Here is a 15081-nt window from a genome sequence, read left to right on the forward strand (position 1 = left end):
TACCTATTTCTTCATGTGAATAATTGATAAGTCTAATAGTCTATCTTAACCCATGATATAGTGCTAAATGTACAAGATTTTTTATTATTATTCAAAATAATCAAGAGTTTTTTGGGGATATTAAGAGGCCGTCCTGGTAGCAAAATTCGGCCGTAAAAACATGGTTTCGTACTTCAAGTTTTCCTCAGCTTTGGGTAGTCGTAGAAACATAATTTTTGCACCAAAATAAACGTGAGAAGTTCTTCTAGATTTTTTAATTTAAACCGATTATAAACTAAATTTTTAAAAAATCATATAAAATTCACAAAAAAAGATATCAAAAATCTGACACGACAAAATCTAGAAGAACTTCTCACGTTTATTTTGGTGTAAAAATTATGTTTCTACGACTACCCAAAGCTGCGGAAAACTTGAAGTACGAAACCATGTTTTAGGTCAAAAAAATATAAATTTACGGCCGGCATGTGCTGCTCTGCTGACTATAGTGGCAGCGTTCAGGAACAGTGTTCGTACCACCGCCCCACACGCAGCTGTAACTATACCGCACCATAGGTCAACTAGTTTTCATATCGCGACCGACTCGTCGTTTATAAATAGTCGGGTCGAAAACAGTAATGTCGATTACAGAATATTTGTTTTATTATTTTCATAATACCCATATTGATGTTTATACTTCGTATTATAGTATTCTGCTCATCATATTTTACACAAATTTTCTTTCATCATAAAATACTTGTAGAGCATTTTACGATTTTTTTTTAACGTTGACCAAAATTAATATAAAATAAACCTTAGATATACATACGAATAAATAAAAAGCTCAAAGCTGTTGAATAAAGTGACCTGAATAAATTAATAATGTACGATGTACTTCGATAACTTATATAAATTATAATAAAAACAATAAGTCACATTAATACCTAATTATATGAATTTTATATATAGGACAGTCAAATACTGTGATTATTTATATATATATATATATTAATATATAAATGGATTGAAGCCAATTCAAAATTTTGATAAAACGAATTACAGATGACTAAATTCATCGAAAATTCACAATTATTTAAAAAAATATATTTACAACCTACGAGTATAATATTATTGTAGAATATACAATAAAAACATTTTATAGGCGAATGAGTAGCACATGATAAATCGTCAAATTGTATAAAATAATAAAAATCAATAATATTTCTAAAGACTATAATATTATAATTGTATTGCGTGGTATATCATTATATTATACTAATATTGTTGTAATTAACATTTATAAAATATTTTAATTTTTTTTTTTATTCATATCATTTCGTTTTTGCTGTTTTGTTTTTATATTTTCCAAAATATGCTGAGGATCTAAAATGTCGTCTACCAACAGTCTCTTTCCGTACTGGGGATTGACTATTTCTGGAAGTAAGCATTCTGTATAAAAACTAAAAATAAAATTTCATATGTTTATACAATTATATCAAAATCCTATAACTATGAATTTAAAAATTAAAGTTCAATTACACTTTTAACTTTTAAATCATATTTTCGCGCCAGAACGAATCATCGTAACTAATTATTTGTATTTCTATCCAATTTGGCGAATAAACGACGAAATAACAGAAATTTCGTTTTGAAATTCACATTTGTCCATGAACTTGATAATAGTAATTATGGTCCACTTTTAATTTCATTTCACCGTTTTCACTTAGACGACAGAAGGATAACTGAAATTAAATATTATAATAAGAACATTTTACATTTTAGACTTGGTGTGCGATAGTTGAAAAATTTTTGGTTTTTCAAGTGTCGGGAAAAACAAAAAAAAAAGCGGGTAAGTCATGGATGTCGCTCTGCTGTACAGTAGGTTACTGTAATGGATGGGATTAAATTTGAATGCAATGATAAGTATTATTGTATACGAAAAACGATTCTGAATGGAGATGATTTGTCAGTCTAGGATATATTATATTTAAATATTGTCATATATTCTATTTATAGAAACAAATATTTTATTTTTCAATTAAGACGCATTTTGCATAAGGCATGGTTAATCAATTAGTGTAGTTATCATAATTCATAATACCTTATATATACGAATACCTGGTTTGAAGATAAATCATTATCATTACGCGATTTCATAAAAATTTAAAACTCAAACGCTCAAAACATTTTTCCTATAATGACGCTTCAAATTTTCTGTATAGCTATTTGAAGCAAAACTTATGGAAAACTTGGTGTTAAATTTTATAACCTTAGATATAAATACAAACAATATTATGAATTTTGAACTACAAAATAATTTGCAAATATTCATGGTTTTGACGAATTTTTGTCAAAATTTGAAATCCAAATGCTAATAAAAATTTAATTTGAATTTCCGGTGGACATTTTTTTTGTGATAAAGATTGACAAATTTGTAAGGAATCTTGTATTAAATTTTCAAATCTTAGGTATAAAAGGAAAATTTTTTATGAATTTCTAGCATAAAATAATTTACGAATTTTCGTCATTTTTACATAATATGTTGTAAAAATTCAAACTTTGAATGCTTATTAAAAAAAATTATGACTATGTATTTCTTTTATTTTTCAACTTCTATTGTAAAAATATGTTAGGAGCCTTGTATTAAATTTTCAAATCTTAGATCTAAAAAGAAAAATTTTTATGAATTTCTATCTAAGATAATTTGAACATTGCCGTAATTTTTACGTATTAAGTCAATATTTGAACTTCAAATACTAATAAAATAAAATTGTGCCTATGTATTTTTATAAATTTTTAATTACTATAAGAATAACTAATGAGGAACTTTGTATTCAATTTTCATGTATTTTGATAGGGCCAAAAAAATTTTATCAACCCTTCAAAAAAAATTTTCAGAAAAATTGAAAATTTCAGTTGTCTATAAATATCTCAAAAAAAAGTCAAAATATTTTTAAAATAAAATCATGTAAAGAAAATGCCAATCTTAATAACTGATAAAATTTTCACGTACAACTTATACTTTTTAAATAATAACAAATATTTAAAATCGTTTCAGGATAAATCGTTATCGGAACGCTATTTCGTAAAAATTTAAAATTCAAACGCACTTAAAATTTTTCCTATAATGATGCTTCGAATTTTCTCTATAGCTACTTGAAGCAAAACTTATAGAGAACTTAGTGCTGTATTTTTAATCCTTAGTTATAAACGCAAAAATTTTTATGATTTTTCAACTTCAAAATTACTTGCAAATTTTCGCGTTTTCGACAGATTTCGTAAAATTTTGTACTATAATAAACGCTTATAAAAAAAAATTGTGACTTACGATTTTTAATTTTTTTTAGCTACAATAAGAACTATATATAGATAACACTAACATAAACATTTGGTGAAAATTTCAAGTATTTCAAGTGATTAGTTTTTGAATTACAACCATATAAAAAACTCGATTTGGTCGAAAACTGATTTTGCGTAAAAATTCCCGTTTTTCTGTCATTTTTTTTTTTGTTTTTCTCGATTTTTTTGAAAAATATTGGAAAATGTTAGGAAAATGAAATCGAAGCATTATTTCGACTAGTAATGCTGTACACAGAAACACACAAAAAAAAAAAAACACACATCATTGTAAAATCAATACATTCATCACTTCGTTCAGAATCTAAAACTATGGAAAACCGATATTTTGTCTAAATCCGTTTTTTTAATCTATTATTATTTTCTATACACCTACACCATGACGTTTTCGTATTATTTTTACACTTTTTGAAGTATTTATAGGTGTATATGACGAGATTTTATTAGTTTTTTGAAATTATTTAAGATTAAAAATTTGAAAGTCAAAAAACATAAACATTTAATGGAAGGTTCCTCGTAAGATGTGATAAGTGTAATTAAAAAAAAAAGATTGCAAATAATATCTTAGCTTTTGGAGTTCAATTTTTTTCAAAATCTCGTATATTTGCAAATTATTTTGCTTTTAAAAACTTATGAATTTTTTTATTATTATAGCTAAGAAACAAATTTTAAAGCAAGATTTTTTATAATTAGTTTATATTACAGTATTACCCATAATTTGATACTTCAATCTCATAAAAACAACTACGTTAAAAACGGGAGGTTGATGAGGATTCATTGGAAATATAAAACTTTCAGCATCATAATAATAAAAATAATATATACCCAAAACTTTCTTATGAAATGGTTTAAAACCGTCAAAATAAAAAAATAAAATATATTTGTGTAATTTTTTTTTTTATTTTAGAACTTTTAGTATATCTATTTAGTTCAACAATTACAATATTGATAAATACAGAGATACAATAAGTAAAAGGGGCATAATTACCTACGTGTATAATAATGAAATAAAATATAACTTTATGTAGATATTTTACGTATTTATTTGCCGTGGTAATAAAAAATCATCTGTAACAATTTGCAGTAGTCACAAATAAAGTTAATTACAGTTACAGATGGTTTTTTATTACTGCGTCAAATAAATACATAAAATATTTAGGTAAGTACATAATGTTATATTTTATATTTTACTATTATATTCGTATAGGTAACCTATACGTATGACCTATGCCTTTTCTGCATGCCTAGATAATAATATGTACATATCACATTTCATTCAATTAAAGAATATTATACGTTAGTTATCCATTGTCTATTAATTTAAGTTCTAAATAGGTAGGTAATAAAAATTTGTTTTTAATATAAATTTGTATAATGTATCTCTATTGTTTCTTTTAATTTATATATTAATAATTTAATCACTCAAATCATACACCCCTCACCAGTTACCACAACTATATTCTATACGTATATCATTATTTTACGTTTTCAATAATTATTGTAATAATTGGGCTCGCCCGTTTAATTAATTTAATAAATATACATATATATATATATATATATATATATAATTTCAATTAATTAATATATATAAATTAAATGTGTTCTGTACATTTGTAAGTACCTACATATTTAAATTTTAATTTTTATAGATCATACGAACATGTTAAATTTTTAATTTTAATAATGTTTATACATAGATTGTTGTTTTACTGTGGTGAATTATTATTATATTAAATAATGTAAAAACACTAAAGTATTCAAGTATTTATTCAATATAATATATTATTATCATGTATAACAATCAACTTCCTATAATAAGTTTTAAAATAAAAGAAGTAAACAGGTATGTATTTTATACTTATATGTATATTGGAGATTAAAATATCTTACGATAAGTACTTCAAGTCACTTATAAATTAATATGTAAAAAACGCAACAATTTTACTAAAAAAAAACTATTAAACCGTAATGAAATTATTATTTTACATGTATTTTAAAAAGTAATTGGGTTAGAAATATGATTCAAGTTATGGTGTAAAATAATTTGTATGCCTTATGTGTTCGTTAATATTTTTAAGCAAACAGGAGCTTTTATTTAATAAATAGGTCGCGGCACATGATTTAGCAGCCACGTTTCGCGCACTAGTATATAAGGAATGCACGGGCGACAATTTACGCAACGACTCCTAACATCCACAACGACGGTCTTTGCAATGATAATGTACCTCTCCCGCGATCGCGACGGCGGCGATACGGAATACAACGCCATCTCTTGAGCGTTGTATGTTTTTCACTTTTACCACGACGGCCTCTTAACCACACACCAACATCCCTGTGATTTTTGCTAATGATCTATAACATATTGATTTTTAGAGGATGATCTTTTATTGGAATTATAAACTCTTCAAAAATAGGATAAAACAGATGGGTATAGCACTATAGCATTAACTTGAGGGAAATCATGAATAATGAATTAAGAAATCTATTTAAATACATTAAAAATACCAACTTCTATACTAATAAAATTTAGTAAAATAACATAGAAATTTCATTTTAATATGTTTGAATGTTAAATTGCAATATTAAATATCAAAATCTATTTCTTGCACATACATTATAATTTATATTCTTATAGTTTCGTGTTAAAAAGTAAATTATAAAACTCAAAACTGTATCTAAAGACGAGCTAGAATAGAATCTTGCTAACTATTTATTAAAAAACGAATTTAGTCCACGTGATTCTAAACTACTATCAAACAGGATTTGTTAACCTAACTTTGTCTACCTTAGTGTATGATGTAACCCAGCGGTCTCTCCATCACGCAGCCCTTTTACAAATTTAGTGTGAGCCGTATAAAATTAAATAGTACATTTTAAAATCTTAAATTCTATAAAAAAAAAAATGGATAAAATTAACGTTGCTTTTTATCTTATCTAATTATAATTTATTTTATCTTTCTATTTTCAGCTTGTATTGAATTACTAATTGTACAAATAAGTTGGTACATTATTATTATGAGTTTATTAATTTCCACCATATAGTCTTGTATGAACAGTTAATCCATTATTTCTTAAGATCTTAAAAGAAACAGATAACATCCATCAACATTAAATCAAATTAATTAATCAAACACTAAATTAAAAAATACCGATTTAATGATTTAATACTATGCAAATAATATGAATCTATCCTAAAATTATAACTTCAAGGAAAACATTTGTGTCATTCAAAAACTTTTCCTACAACAATACCCTTCCCTAACAAAATACCCTATCTCATTTTATTATTATCCTCTAGATTTAGTGAACATAAAGTAATTTCTATTTATTTAAATATTATGCGGCCTTCAGTAATTTTCTAAAATTACATTTGTCCCTTTCTCAAATTTTAGTGACTATTGACGGTGTAACCACTGTGACAGATTAATACCAAATGGAAGTTGTAAGATAGGATTTGAATGTTAGAAAAAACACTTAGTTTTACCGAATTTAATTTTTAAGAACACATTAACATTTATCATACAGTTTTTACATTCATATAATATCAATATATTCACATTTCTATTACTATGTTATCTTTTGTACTTTTAAGTTTTATCATTAATTGTATATATTAATTCATTACATCTTATTATTTTATGTTACACAATTTTAGAAAAAATTCAATACATGCATAATGCATAAAATTATTTAGTTAACATTTTTTTTTTTTTTTTTAGTGCCATTTTAATATTATAGCCTTGGCCCATGTAAAAAAAAAAACATTGCCCCCTGGAAAAAAACTTCTAGTGCTGCGCTTGCACTGTACCACTTATCATAGGCGTAATCTGAAAGGTTAGGGGGGTATGAGTGGGCAACTTCCTCTCCAAATATTTTATTAAGGGGGCAATAGTATCGTTTTGCCTCCCCCCTTTAGAATTTATATAATATTCAATTTCTATTTTATCATAGAAAAATTAAACAGCATATTGGATTGTATAACAATAATAATAGATTTATCGTTTTGACTTATTGAATGCGTCAATTCATATCGTAATAAGAAGAATTGCATAGAGATGATAGTGATGGTATGGCTGATTATTACCACAAAGTACAAAGCTAACTAAGATTATTATCGAGTTTATTTTTACCATTTATAAGACTCATCGTACCAGTTATTAACCATTATATGAGGTAATATGTGAAAAGAATCCATCAGAAAATGAGGTTATTGTATAGTATGTGTAACATACAGTTTCAATGAAGCAGAACTAAATTTTAATTATTAAGAATTAAAAGGAGAGTTAAATATTATTAATAGAATGTTAGAATTGAAAATGATTCATTGGAAAATAGAGTAGATATTTTTTTTTCAAATAATTTAGAAAGTGAATTTGAAAATTATAATAAATGTTTAATTATATTTTTGTTGATTCTTACCAATACAGCATCAAATGAAAGAAGTTTTTTTCATTAAAGATGCCGGGGGCAAAATAAATGTAACGCCTCTTTGCTATAATAATTTATATTTTAATTATAATTTAAATTTAAATGTTTACAGTGTAATAATAATAAAAAAAAAAAACAATAGATACTTTTATTATGATGACTATTGAAAGAACTAGGTATTTAAAATACAAAATATTTTATTTGAATACAACACTTAGATTAATTTTTTTTTGGTAACTTTTCCTGAAGCAAATTTATAAATTATTTGTTCCCATTCTATTTGTTTTAATATTGTATTCTCTATACTCAATATGGAAAGTGCCGAAAGTTTTTCATTAGATAATGATGATCTAAGGTAATTTTTCACTCTTTAGAACTGAGAAAGAACGTTCTCCGGTGACTTTAGATCATGGAAGAGAGCGAAAAATTCTTAGAGCTATTTCAAAATTTGGGAGTGTTGAAGAAAGCTGAGATTGTATGGAAGCTTTTAAAATGTTAAGTACAGATGATTTGTTTTCAATAGAAAAGTTGCAAATTATATCTTTTTAAATTGGTATTACTTCTTCTATGAAATCGTTTTCAATATCATCATGATAAATATCAATTACATTTTTTTTTTAACTGAAATACCCTTTTTCACCAAAACCGTTCAAATATTATATAATAATTAATAACGAATAATATTGGGATTAACAATATGTTGACGCCGTTCTTCAAATATGAAAATTTGACGACGCGGGCAATTGGCCCATTTCCCCCCCCCCCCCCCCCCGTTAAACACGGCTCTGCTTCGAATTACAATGGGTCAAATAAGACTGAATTGTATTGGTACGCTTTACTTTGAGAGAGATAGACAACTAGACAAGTTAAAATTGATCGAGTAATTAAAAAATTTTATGGAAGTGCATCTATTCGTGGTCGTCGACTTTTGTTAAAATAAATTTTCCTGTATAAGTATAATTTTTAATAATTTTGTTGAGTTTCATATCTTTTTCTCAATTTTATAATGTAAAATAAAAACAAATGAGTTAAGACGTTAAGTATTTTTTTTATTTATTAATTAAGTCACGCAATTTTAGTTTTACTACTGCTTGCCCCCCCCCCCCCCCCCAGGATGTCGCAACATTATTTTTAATTTCATGTAATTATTTAAAAATACATGCGTGTTGCATTAAAACTTCTTTACAGAAGGCATGAAAAAAGTTTCATAACGGTCAAATATTTAGTTTCTTATATGGAAAAATTTGATTTAATTCGTTCTTTACTATACGAGGGTAAAAAATGAACCATTGATTATTATTTATTACCATAGAATCCTTAAGTTCAAACAGGCTAACAGATTTGGCAATTGGCCGGCCGGTATCTGCTGAATGGTTTTTTTTTTTTTTAAATAATATCTATATTATTAGATTATTGTGGTCAACAGTCAATGACGATTGTTTTCCAGGCCGGTCCTCCGGCATATTTACTACGCTAGAAGAAAATCTGAAACTCGGCGACTTACCAGCAAAATCCAATCGTGTGATTGGACGCTTAGTGTCGAGTAAGTCATATGATGCCCGTGACATTTTTTGGTCGTATCGGCTCTCGTGGCTGGACCTTATGTAGATACAGACGCAATTTGGTGGTGGTAGGAAGTTTAGTTTAAGCCCTGACTTATTAGTATCTAAAATTTAACACAAAGTTTTAATGGTATTAATAAGTATATAGTATCTAATAATAATTGGAGGGGCTAAGGGGACTTAACCCGCCTGCGATTTGCGACTACGCATAACGTGACCATACGTCCCGCTTTCGAGATAAGTGTCCCGCCGTCCCCAAAGAACCTAAAAATGTCCCGTTTTAAGAAAAGTCGACATGTGGTAGATATTAATTATTGGTCACATATCACAATCATACATTTATACTGTATCTAGGGGCGTCATTTCAGATTTTTTTTCGGGTGTGCGAAGTTTCAAGCAGGCCATATAAAAATAGATATACATAGGTAGGTATATGTATATTATCCTGCATTCAATTATTTCCATACATTATAGACCGGTTATTACAATTTGATTTTAATCATACAAATAATTGTGCATTCGTGGCTCGTGCATTATTTTAGGCTTCAGCAAGGCGCAGGCCAATTGTAACATTTTAAAAGTAAGGGGTGCAACCGCACACTCTGCCACCCCCACCCCCCCAAATGACGCCCCTGACTGTATCTATATAGTTAACAGTATATGACGTATACCTACATATTTTATATAAACTGTGAAACACTAAAATTCATAATTGTTGGGAGACTAATATGATTAATATAATATTCGCATTTTTCATATAAACAATTAATGTTTTTTATTCAATAAAAAAATTGTTATTTTACGCAAAATTATATGGTTTTCTTATTGAAATGTACAGGTGTCCCGCTTTGAAGGAAAAAAATTATGGGCACGTTAACTATGCATCATGTATGTATCCGACTAACGCTCTACCGCACCCAAAAAAGTTACATTCCGATACTTAAGTTTCAAGTAATATTTTCTGTATCGAACGACTTCTCTTTTTGATCAATTGGTGATTTTAACATTAACAAGATCATTGGAGGAATTAAATCGATGGCATAACATCAAAGCAGCATTACAGTAATTCCGGTTTACATTATATATAATATAATATGGAGCATTTGGGTGTAATGTAAATGTAATGCTCAAGTGTGTACGGTGTTACTGTGACATTCGCGCGTGCTCGGCTCGCAATAACGCAGTCGATCCACCAGAGTGTCGGTATTTTGACGAACATCAAAGGAACGTTACATTACGACATGGCACCGCAGTGTGTACCTACGGTACCCAGTTGCTATCGCAGCGAATCGCCCTGATCGCTACCGCTATAGAACTGTTTAAAGTTTCACTGTTCAAGTGTTTATCCCTATAAATTTGAATAATGGATTGGACCAACGAAAATGGACCTTATTGAATGTTACAAAAATAAATCGATACTATTATGGTCCCCAAAGCACCCAAAACATTACAATACATTTGCAAAATCTGATGCGTGGGAAGAGTTGGCCACGGAAATGAAAACAACATCAGACGAATGTAAGAAAAAAATAACGAGCATTTTAATGCATCATTTCGACGAGAAAAAGCTAAGATCAAAAAAAGTGGCTCAGGTAATTATAAAATACGTTATATAAAATATTATTATTTCGATACAATATTATAATTAATCAGTCTCGCTAAGTACCTATTCCAATACTAAGATTTTGTATTAAAATATAAAATTGTTTTAAAATATTTTTTTTTAAATGGTTTTAACTTATACATTATAAATTAGGTTTTGTAAAATAAGCAGATAACAGGACCTACCTACCTATTTGAGAATAATGTATATAGACTTTAATATACAATTTATTGAACTAAAAAAATGTATGTGTTTAAGTATTTTGAATACTTTTAAAATTAAGTATTTAAATACGTATTCTAAATACATTTGAAAAGTATTTTTAAGAGGATGCTACTCGGATATATTTTGTTGTCTCCTTCTTACTACAAGTGCGCAACAATGTAACATACCAAATTTACCCTCAGCAGATCACGTTTAATTCAGTTAGGTCAAAAATTAGAGTGAATCGACTTATATACTGAAATTTGATGATAAGAACATTATATGTGTTGATTTTTTACGATAATTCAGTTTTTAAGTGAGTTATGAGCATTTCTAATTTACGCTTTATTATATAGGCACGTATAATTTGCTAAAAAGTTGAACTATCGTAAAAAACCCACATACAAACACAGATAATGTTCTTAACATCAAGTTTCATAGTAGGCCGATTCAGTCTAACTAACGAAGTTTAACTTAATCTGCTCAGCGTAAACTAATAAGTTATTAGTCATTAGTAATAACCGTGTAGCAGCCTCTTAACAAGTCTGTTATTAGCTATAAATAGTTACACTCGTAAATACCTATTACGTATAAACTAGGACCTGTGAACTGTCTCTGAAATAAGCAAATACAACAAACAGGAACCGTCACGTAGTCCTTTTGTGTTACTATTATTGTCATTTTTATAACATTATTTGGAGGAAATTGGATAGGTAGTTTAATTTTAGTCTACTAATAGCACATTGTATTATAATTTATAATATACATTTTTATATTAAAAATTCACCTATTTATTGGAATTATGTCTGGAGGGACTCTTGAATGACTGTTAAATTTCCAAAACAATTTAATATAATAATTTGTACTATTTTATATAAGGAACGGAGGAAGTTTATCAAAGCACGTGGTTTGCCTTCAAAAGTTTGGCGTTTATTATGTTTAAGGACAATCCAAGATCTACATTAGACTCGGTAAGTAAAAACTAAAAATGTTAGATAACATTATTTTAAATTCTGAGCTTAAGAGGACGTGTCGCACCCGCATGTGTTGTCTCCGTCTTACACACGTACGAAATAGGAAATGTTCGTTCGCTAGTTTCAATAGGGTATTGTCAGTTTTGACCACCTATTATCAAACTTTAGGTAGCAACATTGCCAACATTATCTGTGTTCTCTCGTTGGTTTTTTACGATATTTTAATTTCTAAGTGAGTTATGAACATTTTAAAATATTCGTAATTTGCATACCTACCCATAACTCACTTGAAAATTAAAATATCGTGAAAAAACAACAAAAGAACACTTATAACGTTGCTACCTAAAAGTTTGATAATAGGTGGATTCACTCTATATCAAAACTGACAATATCCTATTGAAACTAGCGAACGAACATTTCCTATGTCGTACGTGTGTAAGACGGAGACAACACATGCGGGTGCGACGTCCTCTTAATCAATTTTGGTTTGTGATGTAACAAATGACCTTAGATACATGCAATTGTCACTGAATTATTATATTAGCATTTTCTTTATTCCATAAAATATTCAAACTAATTTGATTTGTTTTGAGGTGTTTACGGACATTTTCAATTTTTTAGTTTTTTTTCCTATACATTTTCAAATGTATTTTTTTTTATGAAAAATGAATTTAACCAACTGTAGTAAATATTAATAAATACTATTATTCACAACAATATCATCAAAATATACACTTAGTAAGATATTATAGACTGACTGACCGTCTTCGCTCAGAATCGTTTTTCTTATAAAATTGTATTATATCATTAGATTGAAATTTACCACAATCCATTACAGTGGTAATTTCTGTCAGTGGTCACTCACTTATAACCCACTGTACAGCAGAGCTGCAGAGCGACATCCATCACTTGCCCACCTCTTTTTTTTTATATATAATTAAAATTATTAAAATTATTTATATTGATGTAATTTGTATAAATGGATGTAGATATTAATATATTAATTATATATGTATAAAATCAATATTTACATTCAATTAATTTTTTGGTATATTTAAGGTCGTCGAAGAACAAGTTGAAATTGAAAATCAGAATAAAGAATCCGAAGTCGATGTGTTACAGTCCACTGAAAACCTAAAAAATTCAGTAATTTTCAACACTCCATCAATTCATCCAAAAGAAAAAGAGAAAAAAACAGATGATGATATAATGCTTGACCAGGCATTTTCAATTTTAACTGCTGCGGAAAAACCAGTAGAAGAAACGGAATGTAGTGCGTATGGGAAATATATAGAAACTAAGCTACAAAGTTTTTCCCCACAAACCAGAAATGCTGTTCAATATGAATTCGGTAACATAATTTTTAAAGCTTTCCAAGGGTTCTATGAATATAACTATCCTGCAAATAATATGAATCAAATCCATCCTCTTTATACGTCACTTTTTAACTATACAATCCTAGCCCTATACCTGCTACTTACATTCCTAGTCCCTCGTCTTCTACATACAATCCTAGCCGTTCGCCTCCTACTTATAATACTAACCCTTCCCCCACTCATAATGCCTATGATCTTAATTAAAATTAAACAAGATTTTAAGCAGTTAGATTAAAATGTAATTGTTTATTTTTTTATTATAATAAGTGTTTTTAGTAAAATACATTTATTAACATTTGTTATTATTATTATTTTTTTTTTTTATTAATATTATAATTAATAATTAATAAACAGAAAAAAGGACTTAAATCGTCAATATTATTATTTTTATATCTTATTAAAATTACAATTGTTTTTATACAGGAAAAAAAAGTACAAATTATTAATAAATAATAATTATTATTATTATTAAGCAAAAAAGGACTTTTATTATCAATGTTATTTATATTTGATTTGTTTTTAAATTATGTTCAAAACTTTATAGTGTTAAAATATAATTCAAAATGTTCATTAAACATGCATACTTGTATATTTTCTTATAAAACTTCCGCAATTGCTTGGCATACTTCGGGAACAATCTGTCCAATAACTTGTTTTGGCATTTTAAACAGGTACTGCAAACTTTGATAGAAATCACCAGTTGCCAAAAATCGCAATGTAACAGCTAATCTTTCTTTTACAGGAATGGCTTTTCGGAAATTTGTATTTTTTTTGGGGATTTTTCACCGATCAAATTTATTAGATATTCAAAATCAATTGATGACATTCTAATGAAGTTTCTGTACTGTCCAGTCCACTTATTTCCTGTTTCTGAAGACAATTTAATAAATCTGATCCACTACATATGTCCCTAGACTTCATTAAATTTGTTTGCCACCACCTTCTTTCACTTTTATTTTTTGGTTTTTTTAAAATAGAATGAATTAAAATAAATGATGTGCTAGCGACTTGTAAATTTCTATCAGAAGACATTGCACACGATGTGAACTAACTCGAGAACAAACTGTAAATACTGAATAACTGATGGATAGACCGGCGAACAACCAAATACACAGTAGCGCTCGACTCTATCATATACACTGATCGTGTAACAATCGTGTAACATTGTAACATTCAGGCAAGCATGAACTCTGTTACATTACACCCAAACGCTCCAGTGTATACCCACCTTTATAGTTAATGTGGCATGTGTGATTGTGCGAAGTATAACCGAATTACAATAAAAAATTAGTAATGGTGATTGGAATATTATAAATTAAGTAATAATTGATCATTGTGGGAATAAAATATCATGCAAATATTTTCAGTCAACCTATTTTAAAGATAAAAATGTTGAGAATGGTAATGATTTTTCATTTTAACTTAATATATTGTACTATATTAGAAAATTATTCAAAAACTGAATTTAAAAGATTTATAGACGAGAACAAACATACTTTTGAGTGGAAGTACACAATTTCAATATTTATCTGAGTAAATTACTCTTATATCCTAGTTAACATGTAACTTTTACCTTTAAATTTAACCAACATTTTTTC

General features: G+C 27.7%; 2 pseudogenes across 1 annotated transcript; one reads left to right on the forward strand and one right to left on the reverse strand.

Annotated features, from left to right (window-relative positions):
- Nucleotides 1–1285: 1285 nt before the first annotated feature.
- On the reverse strand, nucleotides 1286–9316 carry LOC149060760 (uncharacterized; annotated as a pseudogene).
- A 1373-nt stretch (nucleotides 9317–10689) lies between these two features.
- LOC107166525 (uncharacterized) lies at nucleotides 10690–13718 on the forward strand (annotated as a pseudogene). Its single transcript, XR_016192342.1, has 3 exons — nucleotides 10690–10918; nucleotides 12013–12104; nucleotides 13167–13718. The product of XR_016192342.1 is annotated as an uncharacterized LOC107166525 (transcript).
- The last annotated feature ends 1363 nt before the right edge of the window (nucleotides 13719–15081 follow it).

The sequence above is a fragment of the Diuraphis noxia genome, unplaced genomic scaffold (assembly GCF_037042655.1).
Source record: "Diuraphis noxia isolate RWA-SAM2 unplaced genomic scaffold, SU_Dnox_SAM2 contig0001, whole genome shotgun sequence".
Taxonomy (NCBI): domain Eukaryota; kingdom Metazoa; phylum Arthropoda; class Insecta; order Hemiptera; family Aphididae; genus Diuraphis; species Diuraphis noxia.